Genomic DNA, 26,180 nt, shown 5'->3' on the forward strand with positions numbered 1-26,180 from the left:
ATGAATGTATAACTGATGATTGTATTGCTTTTGTGTATAATTTCTATTTGATTGCTTGAAAAAAAACATTTCAAATCAAATCAAATCAAAAAAATTGTTTGAAAATTACTTTAAATTAAGATCTATTTTTTACCTTCTCTTACCTTTTGGAAACATACAGGGTACAAGACCATACAAAACATATTTGCTTCTTTACTAAAGTAAAAAATAAAAATACCTGCAGCTCAATTTGAAAGTGAGATGACTATTGCTAAAAATTATTCCTTACTTAAAAAATGTAATAATTTATTTTATTAATATCTACTTTGTGTCTGAAGATTTTGTTTCTAAATTTGACATTTCATTGCCAATCTAAGAAATTATTATACGCTTTTTTGACTCCAGTTGAATGAGATTTCAACATCAATCTGCTTCTTACACAGTTTTGGCTTCTGCCTTATCTCACTTTTCATGCAACACCAACTTTCATTTGTGTTTCATAGCTCACACTTTGTGAGAGTTTCCTGTGGCATCCCACAATCTTCTGTCTATGCAAAGCATGTTAGAAATTAAATTTGTTAAAGGGAATAATAAAATAAAAACTGTTCATTCATTGCTTGTAGTTTTCTGTGTTTTATTTTACATTTCAGGGCTAGACAAAACACAGAAAACTACAAGAAACTAAGGGAATGAAAACATCGAGAATAATTAATTTTTGCTTTCCCAAACTGAGTAAAAAAGCAGATTTTCTTTTTTATCTACAACATCTGAATACTAATGTTTTGCAGAAATTCACAGAAATACGTTTTCTGTTCGAGGTTTGTGGTTGCCGATTCAATTTACTTTCCATTTTGGGTAATTTTGAACGATCTGATTCACTGATCTAAAATCGTTCCAGGACATATTTAGCCATAAATTCAACCAGTGTGACTAAGTGCAGGTGAAGTTTTCCAGATTCCTTGTATTTCTTGCAAAATGATCAAGTGTAAAAAAAAAGGACCACAATAGGAAACCAGGAAAGGTAGGATCAGCGATGTCCCATATTTGATGTCTGGGAATAACTTTTGTTTTTATTTTTACTTTTCATTTTTATTCTGTTTATTTTGTTTTACAATTGTGTTTTGGTTTCTGGATTATTTTTTTTTTTTGTAAATTGTAACATTTGTTTTTTTATTATTTGTTTTGCTTTGGTAATTGTTATTGGGATCTTTAATGTGTTTTTGCATTGAGTGAATTGTTGGTTTGATTGTGAAATATTCATCCCAGAAAAGTCCTATCGATGAGTCAAGGAAGAAATCAGTGAAAAAACAATTCATATTATGTTTATTTATTTTCTGTTAGGTAATCCATTGGTACGCCACATGGTATAGCTGCGTCTTCACAAACAAAAACTTTATCAGTGACTTTAAAGTCCTCCTCTCCATCACAGCTTCAAACATGTCCATTTTACACCCGATTACAAAGCCAGCTCTTCTAATCAATTTTTTCAGACTATTAGATTAGTGACCCTGGCAAATATGCCCCCCCCCCCCCCCCCCCACAGCAGACCGCCGAGTAGAACAGCTAAAAGCTAAACTTAGTATATGTTCTCACTATCAGAAATTCTTTATTGATCCCACACGCCGGAAATGTCTTTCTAACATTCACTTCACCTGAGCCTCCTGTCAATTACCCAACTACTTTTTTTTTTCTGTCTTTTTTTTTTTGGACCTTTGACCTTTTTCTTCTTTAATGTAGTTGGATTTACAGTAGAATATACATACATGCCTGTTTTGCACATGTGTCTGTGGTTCTACTACAGAATTAAGAAAACACTTCACCTGAGCCCCCTGTGTCAAGGTGTGGGGGCTCGAAAACAGGTAAGGACCCAAATGCAGAGGCGGAGGCACGTAGTTCAATTATAACAAAAAGCGCTGCAGAGCAGGATTACAAAACAAACAAAACTTACGTTGGCGTGGCTTGAAACATGGAACAAGGCGTGAAGACAGGATGACAAAGACACCATGACAAAGCTAATGGACCAGCCCAGGAGGAAGGCAGAGACAAGACTTAAATACAGACAGGGCAGACAAGACACAGGTGAACACGATCAGGGCAAATGGGGACCAAAGGAAGTAAGGCTCAAGAAACAAGACAAGACAGGAAACCTTTCAAAATAAAACAGGAAACAGAACCAAACAAGACAGAACAAGAGATAAAACGAAAAACAAGACAAAACAAACTCGAACCATGACAGTACCCCCCCTCAAGGAACCGCTCCGAGGTTCCAAAAGTCAACTGAGGGGGGGGGCCCCGGAGGACAAACCTCGATGGGCAAACGAGTCCAAGGAGTCCGGAGGACGGCCGTGGGTCCGTGCCGTCCGGCGAGGCAGGTCCGGAGGATGGCCGGGGGGCCGAGTGGTCCAACGAGGCAGGTACGGAGGACGGCCGAGCGGTCCGACGAGGCAGGTCCGGAGGACGGCCGGGGGGCCGAGCGGTCCGATGAGGCAGGTCCGGAGGACGGCCGGGGGGCCGAGCGGTCCGAAGAGGCAGGTCCGGAGGACGGCCGGGGGGCCGAGCGGTCCGACGAGGCAGGTCCGGAGGACGGCCGGGGGGCCGAGCGGTCCGACGAGGCAGGTCCGGAGGACGGCCGGGGGGGCGAGCGGTCCGACAAGGCAGTTCTGGAGGACGGCCGGGGGACAAGCGGTCCGGCGAGGCAAATCCGGCGAGGAGCCCGGCTTGGGGTAGTCAGGCTTGGGGTCGTCAGGCTTGGGGTCGTCAGGCGTGGGGTCATCAGGCGTGGGGTCGTCAGGCGTGGGGTCGTCAGGCGTGGAGTCGTCAGGCGTGGAGTCGGCCGGCGTGGAGTCAGGCGTGGAGTCAGGCGTGGAGTCGGCCGGCGTGGGGTCGGGCCAGCGTGGGGTCGGGCCAGCAGTCGGCCGGCGGGTCGGGCCAGCAGTCGGCCGGCGGGTCGGGCCAGCAGTCGGCCGGCGGGTCGTGCCAGCAGTCGGCCGGCGGGTCGGGCGTGGAGCCAAGGTCTGGCGGGTCGGGCGTGGAGCCGAGCTCTGGCGGGTCGGGCGTGGAGCCGAGCTCTGGCGGGTCGGGCGTGGAGCCGAGCTCTGGCGGGTCGGGCGTGGAGCCTAGCTCTGGCGGTTCGGGCGTGGAGCCTAGCTTTGGAGGGTCAAGCGTGGAGCCGGCTGGAGGGTCAGGCGTGGAGCCAGCTGGAGGGTCAGGCGTGGAGCCGGCTGGAGGGTCAGGCATGCCATTGGAAGCGGGGACCGGTCGGGGTTCAGCCAGCACCCCCTTGGGAGCCGGGACGGGTCGGGGTGCAGGCGGCACCCCCCAGGGAGCCGGGACGGGTCGGGGCACAGGCGGCACCCCCCTGGGGAACAGGAAGGGGAGGTTGAAGGGGACGGCGGGGACGATGGCGACGACGACCCCCCCTCATGGCGAGACGGCTCCCAGTACAGTCCTGGTGGCTCCCACTCCAGGGAGATGAGGCAAACTGGGCCTGATCAAACACCCAATAAGTCCTAGTCCGTTCTGCTTCCTGGCAGTAGGCCTCAAGCAGTAGCATGTCCCGCTCCGCTGGGTCCAGAAAAAGTGGCTGGTCCATTCTGTCAAGGTGTGGGGGCTCGAGAGCAGGTAAGGACCCAAATGCAGAGGTGGAGGCACATGGTTCAAGGGCAAGGGGTTTAATTATAAAAAAAAAGCGCTGCAGAGCAGGATTACTAAACAAACAAAATTTACGTTGGCGTGGCTTGAAACATGGAACAAGGCGTGAAAAAACGATGACAAAGACACCATGACCAAGCTAATGGACTAGCCCAAGAGGAAGGCAGAGACAAGACTTAAATACAGACAGGGCAGACAAGACACAGGTGAACACGATCAGGGCAGAATGGGGACCAAAGGAAGTAAAGCTCAAGAAACAAGACACGACAGGAAACCTTTCAAAATAAAACAAGAAACAGAACCAAACAAGACAGAACAAGAGCTAAAACGAAAAAACAAGACACAACAAACTCAAACCATGACAGTACCCCCCCTCAAGGAACCGCTCCGAGGTTCCAAAAGTCAACTGAGGGGGGGGGGCCCCGGAGGACAAACCTCGATGGGCAAACAAGTCCAAGGAGTCCGGAGGACGGCCGTGGGTCCGTGCCATCCGGCGAGGCAGGTCCGGAGGATGGCCGGGGGGCCGAGTGGTCCAACGAGGCAGGTCCGGAGGACTGCCGAGCGGTCCGACGAGGCAGGTCCGGAGGACGGCCGGGGGGCCGAGCGGTCCGATGAGGCAGGTCCGGAGGACGGCCGGGGGGCCGAGCGGTCCGACGAGGCAGGTCCGACGAGGCAGGTCCGGAGGACGGCCGGGGGGGCGAGCGGTCCGACGAGGCAGTTCCGGAGGACGGCCGGGGGACAAGCGGTCCGGCGAGGCAAATCCGCCGAGGAGCCCGGCTTGGGGTAGTCAGGCTTGGGGTCGTCAGGCTTGGGGTCGTCAGGCGTGGGGTCGTCAGGCTTGGGGTCGTAAGGCGTGGGGTCGTCAGGCGTGGGGTCGTCAGGCGTGGGGTCGTCAGGCGTGGGGTCGTCAGGCGTGGAGTCGGCCGGCGTGGAGTCGGCCGGCGTGGAGTCAGGCGTGGAGTCAGGCGTGGGGTCGGGCCAGCAGTCGGCCGGCGGGTCGGGCCAGCAGTCGGCCGGCGGGTCGGGCCAGCAATCGGCCGGCGGGTCGGGCGTGGAGCCGAGCTCTGGCGGGTCGGGCATGGAGCTGAGCTCTGGCGGGTCGGGCGTGGAGCCGAGCTCTGGCGGGTCGGGCGTGGAGCCGAGCTCTGGCGGGTCGGGCGTGGAGCCGAGCTCTGGCGGGTCGGGCGTGGAGCCTAGCTCTAGCGGTTCGGGCGTGGAGCCTAGCTTTGGAGGGTCAGGCGTGGAGCCGGCTGGAGGGTCAGGCGTGGAGCCGGCTGGAGGGTCAGGCATGCCATTGGAAGCGGGGACCGGTCGGGGTTCAGCCAGCACCCCCTTGGGAGCCGGGACGGGTCGGGGTGCAGGCGGCACCCCCCAGGGACCCGGGACGGGTCGGGGCACAGGCGGCACCCCCCTGGGGAACAGGAAGGGGAGGTTGAAGGGGACGGCGGGGACGATGGCGACGACGACCCCCCCTCATGGCGAGACGGCTCCCAGTACAGTCCTGGTGGCTCCCACTCCAGGGAGATGAGGCAAACTGGGCCTGATCAAACACCCAAAAAGTCCTAGTCCGTTCTGCTTCCTGGCAGTAGGCCTCAAGCAGTAGCATGTCCCGCTCCGCTGGGTCCAGAAAAAGTGGCTGGTCCATTCTGTCAAGGTGTGGGGGCTCGAGAGCAGGTAAGGACCCAAATGCAGAGGTGGAGGCACGTGGTTCAAGGGCAAGGGGTTTAATTATAACAAAAAGCGCTGCAGAGCAGGATTACAAAAACAAAATTTACGTTGGCGTGGCTTGAAACATGGAACAAGGCGTGAAAACACGATGACAAAGACACCATGACCAAGCTAATGGACTAGCCAAGGAGGAAGGCAGAGACAAGACAGGAAACCTTTCAAAATAAAACAGGAAACAGAACCAAACAAGACAGAACAAGAACTAAAACGAAAAAAAAGACACAACAAACTCAAACCATGACATCCTGTCAATTACCCAACTACTTTTTATTTTCTTTCTTCTTTTTTTTTTGGACCTTTGACCTTTTTCTTCTTTAATGTAGTTGGATTTACAGTAGAAGATACATCCATGCCTGTTCTGCACATGTGTCTGTGTGTGTGGTTCTACACTCTAAGAAAACAAATAATACAATTATAATAAACCAAATTCAATAACCAAACCCAAAATACTAATATTCATGAGCCAATAATTTAGCAACAGGATGTCTTAGTAAAAACCACTTAGCCTGGTGGATCTGCATTTGGAAACATTCCACAAACCTCTTATAGCATTATTATACCCAGAATATTACACCCAGAAAACTTATGATATTAACTGTAAGAACTAATTCAATCCAATATTGTATAACTTTTAACCAAAACTAGCTTAACTTGTTAAGTAAGCAGAAAATGTCCACACCAAAAAGCAAACAGATTTTACCCTAAACAAACACAAAAATCGTCTGACTTCTCTCATGGACGCACACTTAAGCTTAGAAACCCCAACTGCTCTTTTAAATATTGTGTTTGCTGCTCTGTTTACTTTTGTGTACAACATATAATTGTATTTACTAAAAACAACGACAGCGCCCTCTAGTAGTGAACATCAGAACAACTCCTCAGCTCTCTTTAGAACAGCATTACTGTAATAATGTTAAGCTTTTTTTCTTTTCTTTTTTTCTTATTCTCTCGCTTTTTTAATTTAGCTTGTTCTGTCCAACAGCTGAGCAAACAGATTAGAGCTTAAGGCCTTTTGTGTTGGACAGGTTTTACTATCACAAAAAGAGGTTGTATACTGGAGCTCCGAGAAATCAGAGTATAGATGTGTATAAACCGCTTTTTGTTGTATTATTTTTAATTTATTTGTTACATTTAGTGTGTGTGGGAGCGAGAGGGGAAGAATGTGAGGGGGAGGGGGGGTGGAAGAGAGTAAAAGGAAGAGAGGTGAGAAAGTGCGGGATAAAGGCACTGATTTGAATATTATTTTAAGCTGTAACTATTATACCACATCTGCTGGAAAGGCAAATATTACATCAAAGGTGAAAATCTGACACGAAAATGAGCGGAAAATATCTGTCCATCAATACACTGTGGGTTAGGAGGAGGGATGAAACAGACAGGGAGTATTGTGGCAGTGTGCACATGGGGGTGGAGATACATGCATGCTGCCGAAGTGAACCGTGTGTTCATAAGGGGAACAAGACCAGAAGGGGGGAGGAGAGACCCACAGGCCAGGAGCCACCCCGGCATCGGGACCCAGGCAGTCCAGGAGGGGGGGATCGCCCACCCACCCAGCCAGGCGCAGAAAAGGCCCCTCTACAGGGTATGTATACCTCAATTGTCAATAAGTAAAAAAAAAAAACATAACTGAGGAACTTGTGAACAGAAGTGAGATGCATGCTGTTTGGCAGATGTGGGTGAATTCAAGATCATGAGCTGCCGCAAGGCTGTCTCCTCCCACATTTGCACCCAACTTGGGAGTTAGGACTTGCTTTGTCGATCTGACGGCGTTGCGTAAAGCATGCGGCTTGTACACTGGCGCGGCTTATGTATGTAAGAAGCAAACTTAATTCGTGGAAATGAGTGGGTGCGGCTTGTAATCGGGTGCGCTCTATAACTCGGAAAATACAGTACAAGGATGCTGTTCGCAAGGCCATGTTTGCACGCTTCACAGAGATAGAGTGAACCTAAAAGGTGAAGAAAATGCATTCTGAACTGTGAAAAAGTATTCCCTTTATGTAAAAAAGAACTTGTTTTGTTTTTGGAATTTTTTTTGTTCATAGCTGCATATTTTGTCACAGAGTGTAATTGTAAAATTAAGCTTTTTAAATTGTGTGAGTTTAATGTTAAAATTGTCCTCGTTGGTCACCCATAAGCCTTTTTTTGGTCTACTTTTCTGAGAAAACAGTCGACTCTTTATAAACTAAAAAATCGTGCGCTCTGCCAGTCAACCACACTGACGGCTACGTATGTAATGATCTGCTGGTTTCAGCTGCTCAATAAACCCATTCTGAACTGCCTGGTTGGAATGAGGTTTCGTTGTCTGAGTGAATGTTTCATTTTGATGTGCGCTTGTTTTATGTGGCACAGATCAGCATCACTGCTCCCACTGAGAGCAATGTTCTTCACATTATAGGTGAGTTAAAAATACACAGTAATCATGTGTCAATGTGTGACCTCTTGTGTGCGGCCCGGACCTTTGCTCATTTTTCTGTATTTGGCCCTCACCAACAAAACTTTGGACACCCCTGCCCTAGATGAATCAGGGTGTCTAATATGCAAGTAAAAGGGGGATGGAAGGCAGGCGCCGACGCGACCCCAGAGAGAGACACCCCCAGTGAGCCCCGCCAGCATACCCCACCCATCCAGTTCCCGGAGCCCCATGTGCCTGTGTGCAACATTTGTTTGGGTGAGAGCGGGGAGGAGCAGGCGGATGGGCACAACCGGGGGAAGAAGGCTCCCCCTAAGCGACCAGCCCCCCAGCCGGCCGCGGTAGGTGCCCCCCCTCCCAGGGCGGCCAGGCAGTCAGGAGGCGGCAAGCCAGCCGCAGATAGAGGCCAGAGCCTCGTAGCGCTGAGAGACAGCCAGGAAGGAAGGGGCCCAGTGCCAAAACGGAGGGGCAGGAGGTCCAGTCCCGCCATTCATGCCCTGACCTCTCTAAGGACTAGCAAGCCCCCCCCCCCAGGGCCGCCCGCCTAAAAAAATAAATAAATAAGAAATAAAATAATAATTAAATAAAATAAACCCACCCAAGTGAACACCTTAACCCCTGCTGTGAATGCAATGTCGACCCCCGGGAGGCCAGGCCATGCGCCAACTACTGGCCACGGGCGAAACACCGGCTGTGGGCAGGCGACCCCAGAACCCCAAGCTCCCCCGCCAGCCCCCGCCACGGAGACCAGCCACAAAGCACGGGAACCCGGCCGCTGTTCCCGGTCAGCCGCACTGCCTACCCTGCGCCCAGAAGGCACCAGCCCAGGAACCCCTGCCAAGTTGCCGGCAGAGTGCGCCGCCGAGCACACATGAGCATACAATAATAACCTCAGACAGAAAAAGCTCTTCAGTATACAAGTCAGTCTGTTACACACTTCACACATTCTTAGACTTTACATCCTTATAATGGAAGCCATCTCTCAAATTGTTGAACCTAAACTTCCTGTCTGCCAGATTTCTGTATCAAATCCACCACCAATTTTCCCCCTTTAGCTTCCATCAAGTCCAACAGGAGATTCTATCTCGGTGTTATTACTTTCATGGTGATGCTGAGTGTTCTTCTTCTGGCTGGACTCGTCATTCTTGGCCTCCTCTGTGAGTATTTAACTCACAACAGACCAAATGTGACAATAGGTTTATTTTTTCTTTTACATTAGAGTCAGAAATGTAATTTTTTTTATCCTTTATTAAATTGTGGCATGTAAGACTGCATGATAATGTAGTGGTTTGCACTTTCATTTCAAATGGTTAAGCTCCAGCTGGTCCTTTCTGTGTGGAGTTTGCATGATCTCCATGTGTGTGTGGGTTTTCTCCTGGTTCTCCAGCTTCTTCTAACGGCCCTAAAACATGCTTCATAGCTGAATTGGTGACTCTAATTTTCTATTATGTGTAAATATGTGTAAGCCTGTAATGGACAATAAATGGGTGTAATTCACGCTCCTCCTAAAGCAGCAGTGATAAGCTCCAGCAACCGTCACAAGCAGGAATCGAAAACAGATGAATGGAAGTTGTAATGTAGAAAACCTGAAACAATCATCCTGCAGTGTTGTATGGGTCTGTCTATGTGTCTTTTATTAGTTTCCATGTGGATTCTTTCTTGTTTTTTTAAACTTGTTTCAAAGTCTTCGTTTAAATTGTCATTGTGTTTATATAACAGGGAGCTGAGTAAGGAACAACATTTTTAATGTTTTAAAATACATTTGAATGGTTAAAATTAAAATTGTAATAAATAAGTATAAACAGGAAGAGGTGGGATTCATAAGTGTAATTTTGATGAACAAGTCAATCTGTAAAGTTGTGTAACAAGGTCAAATAATCCAAATTCGGTTATTTTAGGTGAACATAAATATTTCAAAATCAGAGGATTTTATATTTTTCTTTCCCGTAAAGTCAGGCTGTATTAAAGTCTTGGATAGGTCTTCATTCTTTCTGCCGTCAGTCAAACAGCAAAGAAATCAATAATTTTCAGGGATGTGTTGTCGAGGACTATAAGTGAACTACCGTTCACCGGCTGACAGAGCAGACAGGTGAAGAAGATGAGAGGGACCCATGAAGCATTCACAAGTAATCCCAACAAGGCCACAAAACCCGTACTAAGCAGCAGCGGGTTCCACACCAAAGACCAGATCAGCGCTGGACATCACCTGCAAGGAGGGGCACGGAGTGATTCGCTCCATTCCTATCCACCTTCTTTCCAGTCACAAGCATATCCGCTGTGTGATGAGGAATTGTGATAACCACTGTACTGACAGAGGAGCAGGAACCCAGAAAGAGAGGCAGTCTCAGACAGGAATCAGGGAGAACAGCTCAGTCCTATTTTATAGGTGGCCGGTGCTCATTAGCAGCACCAGAATGGGAGTGGCTACACCTGTGACCCAATTAGCTCATTTTTCTACATGCAGATAAAAATAAACAAAATTAGCTATTAGCTTTCTAATAATGTGTTATTAATTTGTCCTGCTTGAAATATTTCAAATGTGTTCCAGGGAAAACAGGATGTCCTGAGAAATGGATCAGATTTGGTTCCTCTTGTTACTTCTTCTCTGGAGAGTCTAAGTCCTGGGATGAAGCAAGATAGTCCTGGAGAGCCAGAGGAGCTGATCTTTTGGTGATATTGTATTTTTGGTGTCTTTTGGATTACATCAACATTTAAAAGTTAACAATGACATTTAAGCATCCATGTGATTGGATTTGGACAGATTCTCAATCTAATTGAGATCCTATTAAAGGACTGAACTAACTCCCTAAAGGCCCGTACACACCGGGACGAATATTCGCCAGGCGTTATTCGCCAGCGTTTTTCGCCACGTTTTTTGTGTTCACACCCAGGCGATTTTCGCTGACGATGAGTGGAGTGAACATGCAATTTCATTCCCTGACATTAGATGGCGCTTAATGTAAAACAGAAATACTCCTGTACACAAGGTGGCGCTGCGCAACTTTACGCTTCTTAAAGTCGCTTTTCACTCAGAAGAAGAGAGCAAGTATTTACAAAGAAAACATGAATATTTCAAGCACCAGTAGCTCCAACTGGTGCTTGGTTCGGGGATATTTCAGAATGTCCGTCATTATTGCTTCGCGGCTGTGTAGACGCTACTTGGCGTCTATCTTCTTCGCTGGTATGTGTGCTCAGCAAGGCAGTTTTGTGTTTGAGCGCCCCCAAGTTGTGTTTTACTGTAACTTCAGAAGCTCCAGACACGTGAGCAAAAGCGCCATTCTCATTGGTCGAGTAGATTTCGACGCGACGCGTCGAAAAAAAAAAACGAACCCGAGGCGTATTTTTTTTTGACGCTTTAACGCGTGGCGTTTTTTCGCGTCGGTGTGCACACTCTCGTTGGTTCCCTTTGTTTAGTCACGAGGCGTTAAACGTCGGCGAAAATCGCCGGCGAAATTCGTCCCGGTGTGAACAGGCCTTAAAACTGCATACCTTTGAAAAAATTGAATCGGGATTTTATTGTCTGATCCACATCAGAAATCAGGTGAGGTTTAAACTTCTGCCAAAGAAAGTGGATTATTCAAGGAAATAAACCCTGGTGTGAATTAGGCTTTACAATGTAAATGTATTTATTAAGTCAACCGGGAGCCCCTTTTTGTTTGCCAGAGTATTCTAAACATGTGTGTTGGGTGAATGGTCCAATAAACAGCTGGGTGTAGGTTATGACACAGGAAATGATCAAAACACAAAAGTAAATCTATTTAAAAAAGAACAACCTGGTTTCAGGCCAGACCTAATGCCAGCTGAAATTCCTGAGTCTACAAGCATATATGCTTGTAGACTTGTAGACTCATATATATATATATATATATATATATATATATATATATATATATATATATATATATATATATATATATATATATATATATATGTTTTAGATTCAATATGGTTATTTGACTTCAGATTATTTTTGTTTAGTTTCAGTGAAAGGTTAATTAAAAATGTCTGATTGCAGCAATGCCTCATGTAAACCTGGGACCAACAGGAATCCTACAACTACTTTTAACTATTGATGGCCTGTTTGACACAGACGCTGCGGCGCTTGTTTCACCTTCGTGAAACAGAGTGTTTTTGGCACAATGTTTTGGGCAGTGTGTCATCTAGCACAGATCGTGGTTGATAACGTATTTGAAGCGCTAAATGCATCATTTGGTCGAACCAGGCATCTAATGTCACTTGTGTTTGAACAGTTGGGCTCACTATTCTCTATAAATATGCAGTGATGAAAGTCTTCCGGGAATTCCCAGAAATCTGGGTTTATGAGCAAACCGATCGTATCTTACGGGAAATAAAGACCTGATCTCTACGCACAAATCGCTTTCCGGATGAAAAAACTGTCTGAAATAGGCAAATTTTTGCTTTATTTTTCTATATTTCTCCGTGGATCGCTTTCTATTCTCGGCCTAATTGACCAATGACGGGACGTTTTAGTTGCTTTCGGATGAGAAATGAACTTTCTCTCTGAACCGATGCTTTATTCAACCCATCGGGACGATCAGCATATATATATCGCCGAATCTTATGTGACGTGATGCGGCGCTTTTTGTGAGAAAAGCGATCCAAATTGAAAGAAAACAATAATTAAGGACTAAAACCTGGTTAATATGTATAGCTTTTGTAACTGACCATGGTAAAAAACATGCTTATACATTGTTTGAAATTGCCATTAATTTCAAGTCTGTGAATGGTTTGTATGTACTGTTTGTAGTAGTTTGTTAAATATGGTCTGGGATCTTCTTCTTTATTTCTTTGATCAATGCCCCATTGACCAGGAGACCCCCCCCCCCCCCCCTTTGTGTATTTTCTTGATCTGACTGCAGAATAACCGACCACATTGATCAAAACTGAAACATTTGAATACATTTCTCTATCTAATTTATTTGTATTTCGTAATTACCATGATTTAGTTCGGTTTTGCTCAAAAACATTATTGACATTAATTATAATTATAAGTATTTGGTGGTTTAGACCCACACTCCCTTAAAAAAGAATGTTTACAATGTTTAGTTTTGTTTGTATGTTTGTTTTTATATTTCCCAGATTACTAAGTATTGGTGTTCAAGAATTGATGTATTATGTTATAGAAAGATAGTTTAAAGCAGATCCCATATTTTGATGTAATTATAGTTTGAGAAAACAGTATTTCTAAAGCAGAAATCGTTCAAATAAATTAGGTACTTTCATAGAATACCATAGTTACTGGTGTTCCTTTTTGCTATTTGGGGCTTTGATGTTACTATATTTTAGCAATTGTATGTTTTGCAGCTTTTAGGAAAAGCTTAGATTGTAGGATTGTATTACTTTTAGCAATTATCCAAATTCTTTTTTAGGACCAGCAAGTCCTTAATGGCAAGTCAAACTAGGGGTTTGAATGACAAATCATGATGCTCCAATCAGTCTTAGTTTCTTGATTAAGAAGTGAATAAATAGCTGCCAGAATGTACCAGAATTCATCTAATTTATCTAAATCTAATGTATCTGAATTATTGCTTTCCGTTAAGTTTTAACTTTTTACAAACATCTCATTTAAAAAATATGTTGACAAACTGGTGAACAGCATATATATATATTTTTTTTTTTTGCAGATGTTTCTTTCTGCATTGAAAAAGCAACAAGTTTTGGATTGGATTGTCTGACACAGACTTGAAGGGGACCTGGAAATGGGTGGATGGAAGTTCTCTGACTCCACAGTGAGTGTTCACTCTGGATCAGTGTGTGAATGTGTGTGTGCATGGGTGACTGGGACTGTAAAGCACTTTGGACCTTAAAGGAAGGTCAGTGCTATATAACCATACGCCATTTACCATTCACACATACACAAAAAATAGTTCTTGTACACTATTTTTTTTTTGCTCATCCAGATGGGACTGACCTGATGGTTGGTGTGTTGAATTGTCAGCCACATTACTGAGGTTTACATGAGAAGTGTCAGCAGTCTCAAGAGGTCCCCAGTTACACAGTTCAGGCTCTGGTAAATCCAGTTCAGGTGTTGAGGTGGTACGTGCCTGAACTTCCAATCGTAGGAGTTGAAATTGGTGCTGGAGTGCTCTGAATCATTTTTTCTGCCGAGCACTTTCTTCCCTTTGCCTGGCATCTCTGACTTCCTGCTGGCTCATGTGAGAACGAAAGACAGAGACCAGGTTTCCAACACTTGGCTTGTTGCCTGTGCCCTCAGAGCTGTCCACCCCTCTAGAAGCTCCATTTTCCTCCAGTTAAAAGGGTTGTCAGGGCCACTCTATATTTAAAAAGGTCAACTTAAAAAAATGTAACTCAGAGAATCAGAAACTAAAGCTCAAACCAACTGAACCAAAACTGACCCCCCAACAACAAACATTAGGGAGATTTCATCCTGGCTGATCAGACCAATGACACAATAGGGAGGGAACTACAAATACAAAACATTCAAAACCTAAATATTAACTAAAGAAATAAATTACTAGTCATTTAAAGCTTTAACAAACAAAACTGAACTTATACTTAAAAACATGATTTAATATATTTCTATAATACAAACAATAGTCTAATCTAGCCACAGGGGTTGCAAGCCAGTAACTTCTGTGCCGGTCCCAAGCCCGGATAAATAGAGAGGGTTGCGTCAGGAAGGGCATCCGGCGTAAAAAATTGCCAAAATAACCATGCGAATCATCCACAACACTTTAGACATACCGGATCGGTCGAGGCCCGGGTTAACAACGACCGCCACCGATGCTGTTAACCTACAGGGTGTCGGTGGAAATTTGACTACTGTTGGTGGAAGAAAGAGGGGAGGCAGAAGGGTCCGTGGCCAGAGAGAGAAGGGAAAAGGCAGGAACATAGGTTTGAGAATAGGGACTCTTAACGTTGGCACAATGACAGGGAAAGGCAGAGAGCTGGCAGACATGATGGAGAGAAGGAAGGTAGATGTACTGTGTGTGCAGGAGACAAGGTGGAAGGGCAGCAAGGCACGTAGTATTGGAGGAGGATACAAACTGTTCTATCATGGTGTTGATAGGAAGAGAAACGGGGTAGGAGTGATTCTGAAGGGGGAGTTTGTAAACAGTGTTCTAGAGGTGAAAAGAGTCTCAGACAGGATGATGAGCCTAAAGTTAGAAATTGAAGGGGTGATGGTGAATGTAGTCAGTGGGTATGCGCCACAGGTTGGCTGTGAGTTAGAAGTGAAGGAGAGATTCTGGAGTGAGCTGGATGAGGTCATAGAGAGTTTTCCCAGAGGAGAGAGAGTTGTTATTGGAGCAGACTTTAATGGGCATGTTGGTGAGGGCAACAGAGGTGATGAGGAGGTGATGGGCAGGTTTGGTGTGAAGGAAAGGAATCTGGAGGGACAGATGGTGGTGGACTTTGCGAAGAGGATGGAAATGGCTGTAGTCAACACTTACTTCCAGAAGAGAGAGGAACATAGAGTGACATACAGAAGTGGAGGTAGGAGTACTCAGGTGGACTACATCCTATGTAGACGAGGTCATTTGAGAGAGGTTAATGACTGCAAAGTGGTGGTAGGAGAGAGTGTAGCCAGACAGCACTGCATGGTGGTGTGTAAGATGACTCTGGAGGTCAGGAAGAAGAAGAGAGGGAAAACAGAAAAGAAGACCAAGTGGTGGAAGCTACAGAATGAAGAAACTTGTGAGGAATTTAGGCAGAAGTTGAGGCAGGTCCTGGGTGGTCAGGATGAGCTTCCAGAGGACTGGGAAACTACAGCAGAGATTATCAGGGAAACAGGTAGGAAGGTGCTAGGTGTGTCATCTGGAAAGAGGAAAGACGGTAAAGACACTTGGTGGTGGAATGAGGAAGTACAGGAATGCGTCCAGAGGAAGAGGTTGGCTAAAAGGAAGTGGGATGTAGAAAGGACTGAGGAAGGTAGACAGGAGTACAAGGAAGCGCAGCGTAAAGTGAAGAGAGAGGTGGCAAAGGCCAAACAGAAAGCTTACGATGAGCTATATGACAGGTTAGACACAAAGGAAGGAGAGAAGGACTTGTTCAGGCTAGCCAGACAGAGAGACAGAGATGGGAAGGACGTGCAACAGGTAAGGGTGATTAAGGACAGAGATGGAAAGGTGCTAACAACCCAAGAGAGTGTACAGAAAAGATGGAAGGAGTATTTTGAGGAGCTGATGAACGAGGAAAATGACAGGGAAAGAAGGGAGGAAGATGTGGTTGTTGTGGAGCAGGAAGTAGCAGAGATTGGAAAGGATGAGGTTAGGAAGGCTCTGAAAAGGATGAAGAGCGGAAAGGCCGTTGGTCCTGATGACGTACCTGTGGAGGTATGGAAGTGCCTAGGAGAGACAGCAGTGGAATTTCTAACAAGGTTGTTCAATAGGATTTTAGAGGGTGAGAAGATGCCTGAGGAATGGAGGAGAAGCGTTCTGGTCCCGATCTTTAAGAACGAGGGTGACACGCAGAACTGCAGCAACTATAGAGGAATAAAGTTGATGAGCCACTCAATGAAGCTGTGGGAAAGAGTAGTGGAAGCCAGGCTTAGGAAGAAGGTGGAGATTTGTGAGCAGCAGTATGGTTTCATGCCCCGTAAGAGCACCACTGATGCCATTTTTGCTTTGAGAATGTTGATGGAAAAGTACAGAGAAGGTCAGAAGGAGCTGCATTGTGTGTTCGTAGATTTAGAGAAGGCGTATGACAGGGTGCCGAGGGAGGAGCTGTGGTACTGTATGAGGTCGTCTGGAGTGGCAGAAAAGTATGTCAGAGTAGTTCAGGACATGTATGAGAGAAGTATGACGGTGGTGAGATGTGCTGTAGGTCAGACAGAGGAGTTCAAGGTGGAGGTGGGACTACACCAAGGATCAGCTTTGAGTCCTTTTTTGTTTGCTATGCTGATGGACAGGCTGACAGACGAGGTAAGACAGGAATCTCCCTGGACAATGATGTTTGCGGATGACATTGTAATTTGCAGTGAGAGTAGAGAGCAGGTGGAGGAACAGCTAGAGAGGTGGAGGTTTGCTCTGGAAAGAAGAGGTATGAAGGTCAGTCGTAGTAAGACAGAATACATGTGTCTGAACGAGAGGGATCAAGGTAGAAGCGTTAGGTTACAGGGGACTGAGGTGAAGAAGGTGCAGGAGTTTAAGTACTTGGGGTCAACAGTTCAGTGTGATGGGGATTGTGGAAAAGAGGTGAAGAGGCGAGTGCAGGCAGGTTGGAGCGGTTGGAGGAAAGTGTCAGGAGTGTTGTGTGACAGAAGAGTGCCAGCAAGACTCAAAGGAAAGGTGTACAAGACAGTGGTGAGACCAGCTCTGCTCTATGGGTTAGAGACGGTAGCAGTGAGACAGAGACAAGAGGCTGAGATGGAGGTAGCGGAGATGAAGATGTTGAGGTTCTCCTTAGGAGTGACCAGGTTAGACAGGATAAGGAACGAGTACATCAGAGGGACGGCTCATGTTGCCTGTGTCAGCGACAAAGTCAGAGAAGCCAGACTGAGATGGTTTGGACATGTTCAGAGGAGGGATAGTGGATATATTGGTAGAAGGATGTTGGAGATGGAGCTGCCTGGCAGGAGGGCAAGAGGACGGCCAAAGAGGAGATACATGGATGTCTTAACAGAGGACATGAAGTTGGCTAATGTTAGGGTAGAAGATGTCCATGATAGAGTGAGGTGGAAAAGGATGATTCGCTGTGGCGACCCCTGATGGGAAAAGCCGAAAGAGAAAGAAGAATACAAACAATAGTCTAACTGATGAATAAACTTTGCTTTCAACCTGTCATGGTGCCTCTGTCAGATACTCTCCCCCTCCCTCTCTGCTCTGCTCCGGACGCGACAAGCTGGTTCCACCCTCCTCATCAAATCCACCACCTACTTAAGGAGATCCAGGACCAGCATTCTACCCCAGTTCGTTGTTCTTCCCATAGTGCATAGTCTGGTCTGCTCATGTTCTTGTGTCTTGCCAAGTTCTGCCACGCTAATTATTCCTCTTCAATCCACTCACAGGAATTATCACCACGGGTGTGCCACAGGTCGCTGTCCATCATCCCTGCTCCTCGTTCAAACTACGGATCCAGTCGAAGTCCCGTTTTTGGGTTCCAAACCAGTGAAGATCACAAATCATTGGAGAAAAGAGGTTCAGCACACTGTCTTGTGGGGTCAAGCTGACCCAACTGCCAATGTTAAAGTGCCTAGGATAGCACAAGGGTTAAGAAGTGTGTGTGTGAGTGTTAGTGTGTGAGAATGCGTATGCTTCTTTCCTTGACAACTACAAATACTAAAAATACCTATACTTTGATAAATTTGTCTTAATTAAATTATCTTGTTCTCCGACCTGTCAGGTTGTTTAGCCCGATAATTAGGATGGAGGGGAAACCTGTGTGGAAATGTTCAATTTCCGGGTTTCTGGAATGACATTCCAAGTCACTATTTAGCTCAGGGGATCTGTGAAAAAGAAGAAATGCTATTTGTTTGAAAAATATTTTTACATTTATTAGGATAAAACCAAAATGTTTTTAACCCTTCAAAATACATAAAGGGTTCAAACTTAAGCAAGAAATGTTTTTTAATCAGACTGTACAAAAAAAATCAGCCTCTAACTTTTCCAAGGCAATGAAATAGCGGAAAATGTGTACATTTAACTAACCAAGAATAAATCAGAGCAAATTAGGAGACCCTTAATGTAATTTTTAAACCATGAGGTCCACTTAAAAATGCTGGAATTTGTTAAAAAATAGATAATCAACTTCATAATCTGATACAAATTCTGGCTGTACTTACTGACCTCCAATTAATTTTCTGTTATAAGCAGCGAACAAAAATCTTTCAAAATGTTGGACTTTGGGTAAATTATGAAGCTGCACCGCCTGATGGAGCGTTACAGCAGCTGTAGTCAGGAGCCAGGCAGAGTGATACGTACCATCCTTCAACTGTTTGTGAATGACTTAATGTTTGAGTTAGTTTACTTGACATTTTTTTACTTTACTACTTTTTGCTTACTTTATTCTTTACAGTCATTTTTTTAAATGAAAAACTTGCTGTTTTTCTTTAACCATAGAGGTACAGAGGAGAAGTAAAGGAACCACATGTGGCTCCGGAGCCTCAGGTTGCAGATTCATGTTTTACCAATAATTTGCTTCTAGTGTTTTAGTTTGCTGAAATCCCAAATAAATGTTTAAATCAAACCGATAAAGTTTTGTGGAATTTCTTTTGAATAACACTAGACACTAGACATGCTCTACCTGTTGTAGGTGATGTGACGTTTGGTGAATTAAGCTATTGCTTTTGAAAATGTCCCTACTGTGATCTGTAGTGCTGATTTACGGCTGTCGCAAATACAATATAAAAAGTACGTCATGCTCATCAATGTTTCTGCTGAACCTTATCTGAAAGTAAATATAGATAAATTAAAGGTGGCAGACAAGCGCTGGTAAACAGCGTTTGTCCTGCGTGTGTGGCGCTGGTTCAGTGTGTACACCACCGGCTTAATGTGCGTTCATTAAACCGCATAGAGTGCATTCTTGAAAGCGCGGTCGGTGTGAATACAGCATGACAGTAATAATGATAAATCTCCAGCAACTTGTTGCTGGAGGTTGCAAACATGTTTAATATTAATAAAGTTTAGCCTCAAATACAAAAGGGTTTTATACAGATGTACACTTTGTGTCTGTAGTTTCATAACCCCCTATTGAAACACAAGAAGCCTTCAGCTACATATGTTTGTTCAGCAGTTGGAAAGGTCAAGTTGGAAGAAAAAAAGAAAAGCGGAACTTCTGTTCTGTTTTAGTCACCACACTTATATTGACCTCACCCAAGTTTCCTGTCAAAATGCTATATCACTGTCACATGAAATTGACGTTCCACCACATCAATGATAACCTGTGCCAGGAAAAGTTGTTCAGTGAACACATCCGTCTGTTAAACGCTTCACACGTTCTTAGACTTTCTATCCTTATAATGGAAGCCCTTTATGAAAATAATGAAGGCAAAGATCCTGTCTGCCAGGTTTCCATATCAAATCCACCAGGTAAGAGGGAACTTACAGATTAAACAACAGATATTCATTTTATGTTGTCTATTGTGGTTTCAGTTATAATTCTCTCCCCACAGCTTCCATCAAGTCCAACAGGAGATGCTATCTCGGTGTTATTACTTTCATGGTGATGCTGAGTGTTCTTCTTCTGGCTGGACTCGTCATTCTCTGCCTACTCTGTGAGTATTTAACTCACAACAGACCAAATGTGACTGCAAATTTCTGTCTCTCTTTTACATTCAAGTCAAAAATGTAATTTAATTTTTTGCCTTTTATTAAGTTGTAGAATTGGAGCATTGCTGCATGGTAATGTGGTGGTTTGCACTTTTGTTTCAAATAGTTAAGTCCCAGCTGGGTTTTTTTTTCTCTGTGTAGTTTGGTCTCCCCGCACAAACACAGGTTTTCTGCTTTCTCCCACAGTCCAAAAACATGCTTCATAGGAGGATTGAGAAACTTAAAACATTTATCCTGCAGTGGTGCAGATAATGGGTCTGACTATAGGAGGTTTTATTAGTTGCCGATGGCCTCTTTAATATTTAATCTATTTTTATGTGATTCAATGTCTTTGTTTAAATTTTCTCTTGTGCTTTTATGACACAACACTGTATAGGACACTATATTTAAAGTTTTAAAATAAACTAGAACAGTGTAACAGCAAAGAAAATAATGCTTTTTTGGGAAGCGTTGTCATGGATCCTAAAGGTTAAAGCTCTGTGAAATATAATGAGCTGATATTTTAATTTATCAGCTTTATGCCATTCCTCTTACATGAATCTTTGTTTTCCTAAATGAGAAAATTCCTTGTAGTGCCGTTTCCTAATTTCATCTCTCCTCCCTTTCCTATATCCAGACAAATTCTCATTACTTTGACTACTCACAAAGGTTTTAGCCAATATTTCAGCTTTATCCGTATCCAATATCGCCAGGCCATCAACCATCTTTAATACTGGATATTGTAACTACCTTCTTATACCTTTTATTTTCCTAATCATTCCCCAAACTGTACTAACTGGCATGGCTCAACCAATTATATCACAAATACCCCTCCAGTACTTCCTTTTCTCCTTTTTAATAATCCTTCTCGCCTGTGCACGAAGTCTCCTATAGTTCAACAGATTCTCATATGTATGAGTCTGCTTTAAGAGTTTCAAACCCTTATTCCTATTTTTAACTGCTAACATGCAGTCTTCACTCCACCATGGAATATTTATCCTCGTCATAGTTACTTTACTTTTTGGAATTGTCTTTTCCGTCGCTGAAATTATCACATTTCTAAATTGTTTTTCCATTTCTTCAGCAGTACTCTCCATACTGATGTTTGAATATACCTCACACATATAAGTAAATTCATCTCATTTTGCTTTATGAAAAAGCCATCTTCCTTCCCTTTCATTAATTGATGGTTCCCTATCTCCACCAACCCTAGAGAAAACAGGATAATGGTCACTCCCTATTGTGCTGTCATGTACTTCCCACTCACAACACCCTGCCAAGACGTTTGAAACAAAAGTGAGATCTAGTGCTGAGTCAGATGTTCGAACATCTATTCTTGTTCCTCTCCCATCATTGAGACACACCAAGTGTAATAATTCATCCATCAAATCCTCCAATACCTCACCATTAGCATGTGTCACCTTCCCTCCCCATAATGTACTGTGTGCATTAAAATCCACACAAACAATGACACGACTATTGTCCAGATGAATTATTGATTTAAGAAGACTGAGATCTAACTTTTTGCATGGATTATGGTAATTAATAACATATCATCTCCCCAGACCAATATGCATTTCAATGTTAATGAACTATTCTTGTGCTCCTATTTTGATCACCCTGTAATTGAAATTGTTATGAATAAAGGTGGCACAACCCCCCCCCCCCCCCCCCCCCCCCTCTGCTCTATCACACCAGATTCCTGTATATTGGGAAATTTTAAAATCTAAATTTGGGCTTGACCACATCTCTTAAATACATATAATATCTGGTTTTTGATCCAAGTCATATACACTTTTTGAATTCCTGTCCATTCGCCAATAAGCTCCTTGCATTCCAGCTTAATATAAAAACCATTATCCCACACTTCCCACCTCCTGACTAGATGTCTAGACTAGATACCTCTTCCCATGTCAATTCATTAATGTCCAAATGGTTCGCCGCCGCTTTCCCAATGAATTATATGCCTTCCGTCTTTGACTTAGTTTCCATCGTTGCATTTATAACTCCAGCAACAAACATGGCGTGTTTCTTCAAATCTAATCAAACTCTACCCTCAACATTCATGTATAATATTTGACACCTCGCGTATGACTCCTGTCTGTCTATCAGAACCTTTACCAACCATTTTGACTGCATCTGCAAATGAAATTTTATGCAGTACTCTTGTTTTTTGAATATGGACTTCTCTTCTCATGACCTGAAAGCCTGCATACGCAGCACTATGGTCCCCCCCACAGTGACAACATTTAGGTTTCAACTTGTTACCACAGGAATCATAGCTATGATCTTCTCTACACCTGGGACACCTCTGCTGGTCTTTACATACAGCAGCAGTGTGTCCAAATCTCTGTTAGTGAAAACACCTAATGGGTTTAGGAACATATTTCGTCGCAGTGTATGACATACATCCCAGGTACACTCTGTCCGGCAGGCTCCTTCACATAAATTCTAACATTATACTCTCAGAGTTCCTCCTCACACCATCACGAAAAACACTTAATCTCCTTGCTTCTCGTATTTCTGCCCCTCGTAGGTTAGCTTTAAGTTCTGTAATGGACATTTCCACAGGTACGCCCCAAATCTCTCCTTTCGGCCCCTGACCTCCCAGTCCTACCTTGCTCATACTAATAACTTTATGTTTCCATACTTCTCTCATTTTACAGGCCCTGTCCCTTTTCTCCTCACTCCTGCAAACAATCAACAGGTTCCCATTTCTCAAGACTCTCGCGAGTTTAATATCCCCCACTTGATTCTTCAGGATAGTTGTCAGTTTTATCGGGCTCAAAGAACCCAACCCTTGACCTTCAAAAAATCCCAGAATGACTTTATACCCATACCCTTCCTCTTTGTCACTGTCAGTTGACATCACCTGTCTTTGTTTTCTAGCATCAGCTCCATCAAAACTATTGCCCCTCTTTTCCCTCCCTGTTTCAATCCCAAAGCTCATCTCCATGCTATCCTCACTTTCACATCCCCCTTCGTCTTCCCACTCGATTTAGCCATGGCCCCCGGCTCTGCCCAAAATCAAGTGGGCGTTTCAACGACAGCGCAAACACTCTCTGGGCAATGGCGCATTCGTGTTCTCGTCTGGTTTGCACTGGCTCCTGACTTCCATGATGGTCACCAAGGGTCAAAACCTGTGAAACTTTACTGAAGTCATCTAATCGGGGCAGGCAGCACTTCGAAAAACAACGAGTTGAGCTCACCCAAAGCTATATGTGACACAGAGGCGGCTCCCTACCGTGTGTCCATTTTGGACGAGTTGGGGTGAGTGTGTTGGTTTTTTGTGTGTCTGAAGATTCATAACCAGCTATTGTAACAGTCAAATCTGGTCATCGGCTCTTATTTGTTTGCTCAGCTGCTGGACACTTAGAAAAGTTAGACAGAAAAAAAAGGAAAAGCTAAACTTAGTAGATGTTCTATTTTATTCACCACACTTTCACACATTCACCTCACCCAAGCTTCCTGTCGCAATGCAACTACTGTCACATGACATTGACATCCCATCACTTCAATAATAACCTCAAACATAAAAAGCTGTTCAGTTAACAAGTCACTCTGTTACACACTTCACACATTCTTAGATTTTACATCCTTATAATGGAAGCCATTTATCAAAATTTTGAACCTAAATATCCTGTCTGCCAGGTTTACACATCAAATCCACCAGGTAAGAGTGTTGTCTATTGTGGTTCAGTTATAAATTTCCCCCTATAGCTTCCATCAACTCCCACAGGAGATGCTATCTCGGTGTTATTACTTTCATGGTGATGTTGAGTGTTCTTCTTCTGGCTGGACTCGTCATCCTCGGCGTCCTCTGTGTGTATTTACCTCACAATAGACCAAATGTGACAATAGGTTTATTTTTTCTTTTACATTCAAGTCAGAAATGTATTTTTTTTTAACCTTTATTAAATTGTGGCATGTAAGACTGCATGATAATGTAGAGGTTTGCACTTTCATTTTAAATGGTTAAGCTCCAGCTGGTCCTTTCTGTGTGGAGTTTGCATGATCTCCATGTGTATGTGTGGGTTTTCTTCTGGTTCTCCAGCTTCTTCTAACGGCCCTAAAACATGCTTCATAGCTGAATTGGGGACTCTAAATTTCTATTAGGGGTGAATAGACCTTTTTTTGCAAAAACGGTAACACGTCATCAGAGTGTACACCTAGTTCTGGTTTGTGCTTCGCTGGCCGAGGAATGGCAGAGCCTCGAGTGTTTTTCGAAGAGCCTGAGTTGTGTTCCGAAGTTCACCAGCATCGATGTGGTGAAGAGTGTGAAGATGCATGCGTCCACTAAAGGAAACAAATTGGACAAGGGATATAAATTCATCCACGAAGAGTTTATCCACCATTACCAAGGTAAGCTTCAGCTAGCTTTAGCCATAGCCGCATCACCGGTAACTCTTTGTTTACGTCAACTGTAAATCCTGGTGTTATTAATTTGTAATATAAGGTATAACGCATCGCAGTGAATATGTTGTGTGTATGTTAAGTGAAAAGGCATGGGATTAACATAACACCCAAAAATTTGGTGAAGCTGTACTATAGGAAATGTTAAGTTGCCCGTTTGCGTCTTCATTCTTTTTGCTGCGGTTGCGGCACTTTCTTCACTTACTTTTAGTATTATTTTTCTGAAAGTAGGGTGACCAGATGTCCTCTTTTCCTGGACATGTCCTCTTTTTTGATACTTATATAATAAAATAACATTGAAGATGAAATGTGATCATATTTTACTTTTATGTATGCAGCTCTGAACATCATTTACTCTAAATGAAATATCTCACAAACTCACTTCACTCCTCTTTTTTTACAAACTCAAATTTGGTCACCCTACTGAAAGTTATAGTTTCATGTCATTCTGAACATTGATGTAGCAACATAAGTATGTCTTAATTGTAACCTATTTAATTTATTGTGTCCAGATATCACTGGATGCAGAAAGTGCCAACCTGAAAGCTTTCTCCTGCAGTTGTGCGGCTGATAAAGGATTCTGCAATCACATAGTTGCCATCCTGTTCCAGACCGCACATTATTCACAGCTGGTTTGCAGGCTGCTCCACCCCCCCCCTGGCCTGCATTAGTGGCTTGCAAAGATGGCACAGACCAAGAACACAGGTGGGTTCGTGATAAAATTGTCATGATTTACGAACGGATGTGTATCCATAACAGTAAATTATTATAAAAACACCCCCAGTAGTGACTACAGACTAATTGCTTTTTGCCTTTTACTTGCAAGGGAATCCATCCTGAACCGGTTAGTGAGCTGGTGGTGCAAAAGCCCAAAACAGTTGGCAGGGACGGTCTGAGGTCCACACTGTACAAGGCATATACAGGTGATTCATTTAACTTTTTGTTGCTTTGTGAGAACAATTTAAGTTTTTTTTTTTTAATGTTAAGATTAACCAAATTATGGTTACAGCAGATATGAATAAAATTTAAATGTAGTTATGCACTTATGTCTAACTTTTTTGTGTGACCAATGATCTTGTGTTTCTCTTGTGTAGGACCACTGCCAGATCCATATATGATGGCATCTGGAAGCAAATTATGCCAGATGCAGCCCCAACCTCTCATGGCTGTTGTGTTGGATGGGGTTTCTGAGATGGAATGAAAGAGAACTTGGATATATATTATGGCAAATGCATGAATGCATACCTTAAATTACACTTGTCTTTAACAATCAGTTCAGCCTTCTGTCTCACTGTTGATGATCTGTAATGTTATTTGTTATTGTAAATCTTTGATGCTATTTGTGTTGTTATTAATCAGTTGATGTTACGCATACCAAATGATTAAATGAGGCACAATTTTGACTAAAATTGTTTTATTTGTTCATCTAATTTTTTGTTAAGTAAAAGTCACATTTCAACAGAAAAATATTACGAATATAACAATTATATTTAATTAAATTTTAAGAATATGTGGGAACACTAAATTTTTTCCATACTATTTGCACATTATACATTATTTACATATCAAACATGAATTCACTCTTCAAAACAAAAAAGTCCATGATCATTTGCCAAAAGACGGCAGTTAAGCCAGATCTGATTCACACTGCCCATCAGTGTGAGCAGCATGAGAGTCCCAGATGTGAAAGGACTTTATCCTATCAATCACTCTTTCCACTATAAGTCTGAGGCGGGTAATGGCTGCGGTTTGTTCTGTTTCCTCCTTGCTGA

Source organism: Oryzias latipes, chromosome 21 (genome assembly GCF_002234675.1).
Source record: "Oryzias latipes chromosome 21, ASM223467v1".
NCBI classification, from domain to species: domain Eukaryota; kingdom Metazoa; phylum Chordata; class Actinopteri; order Beloniformes; family Adrianichthyidae; genus Oryzias; species Oryzias latipes.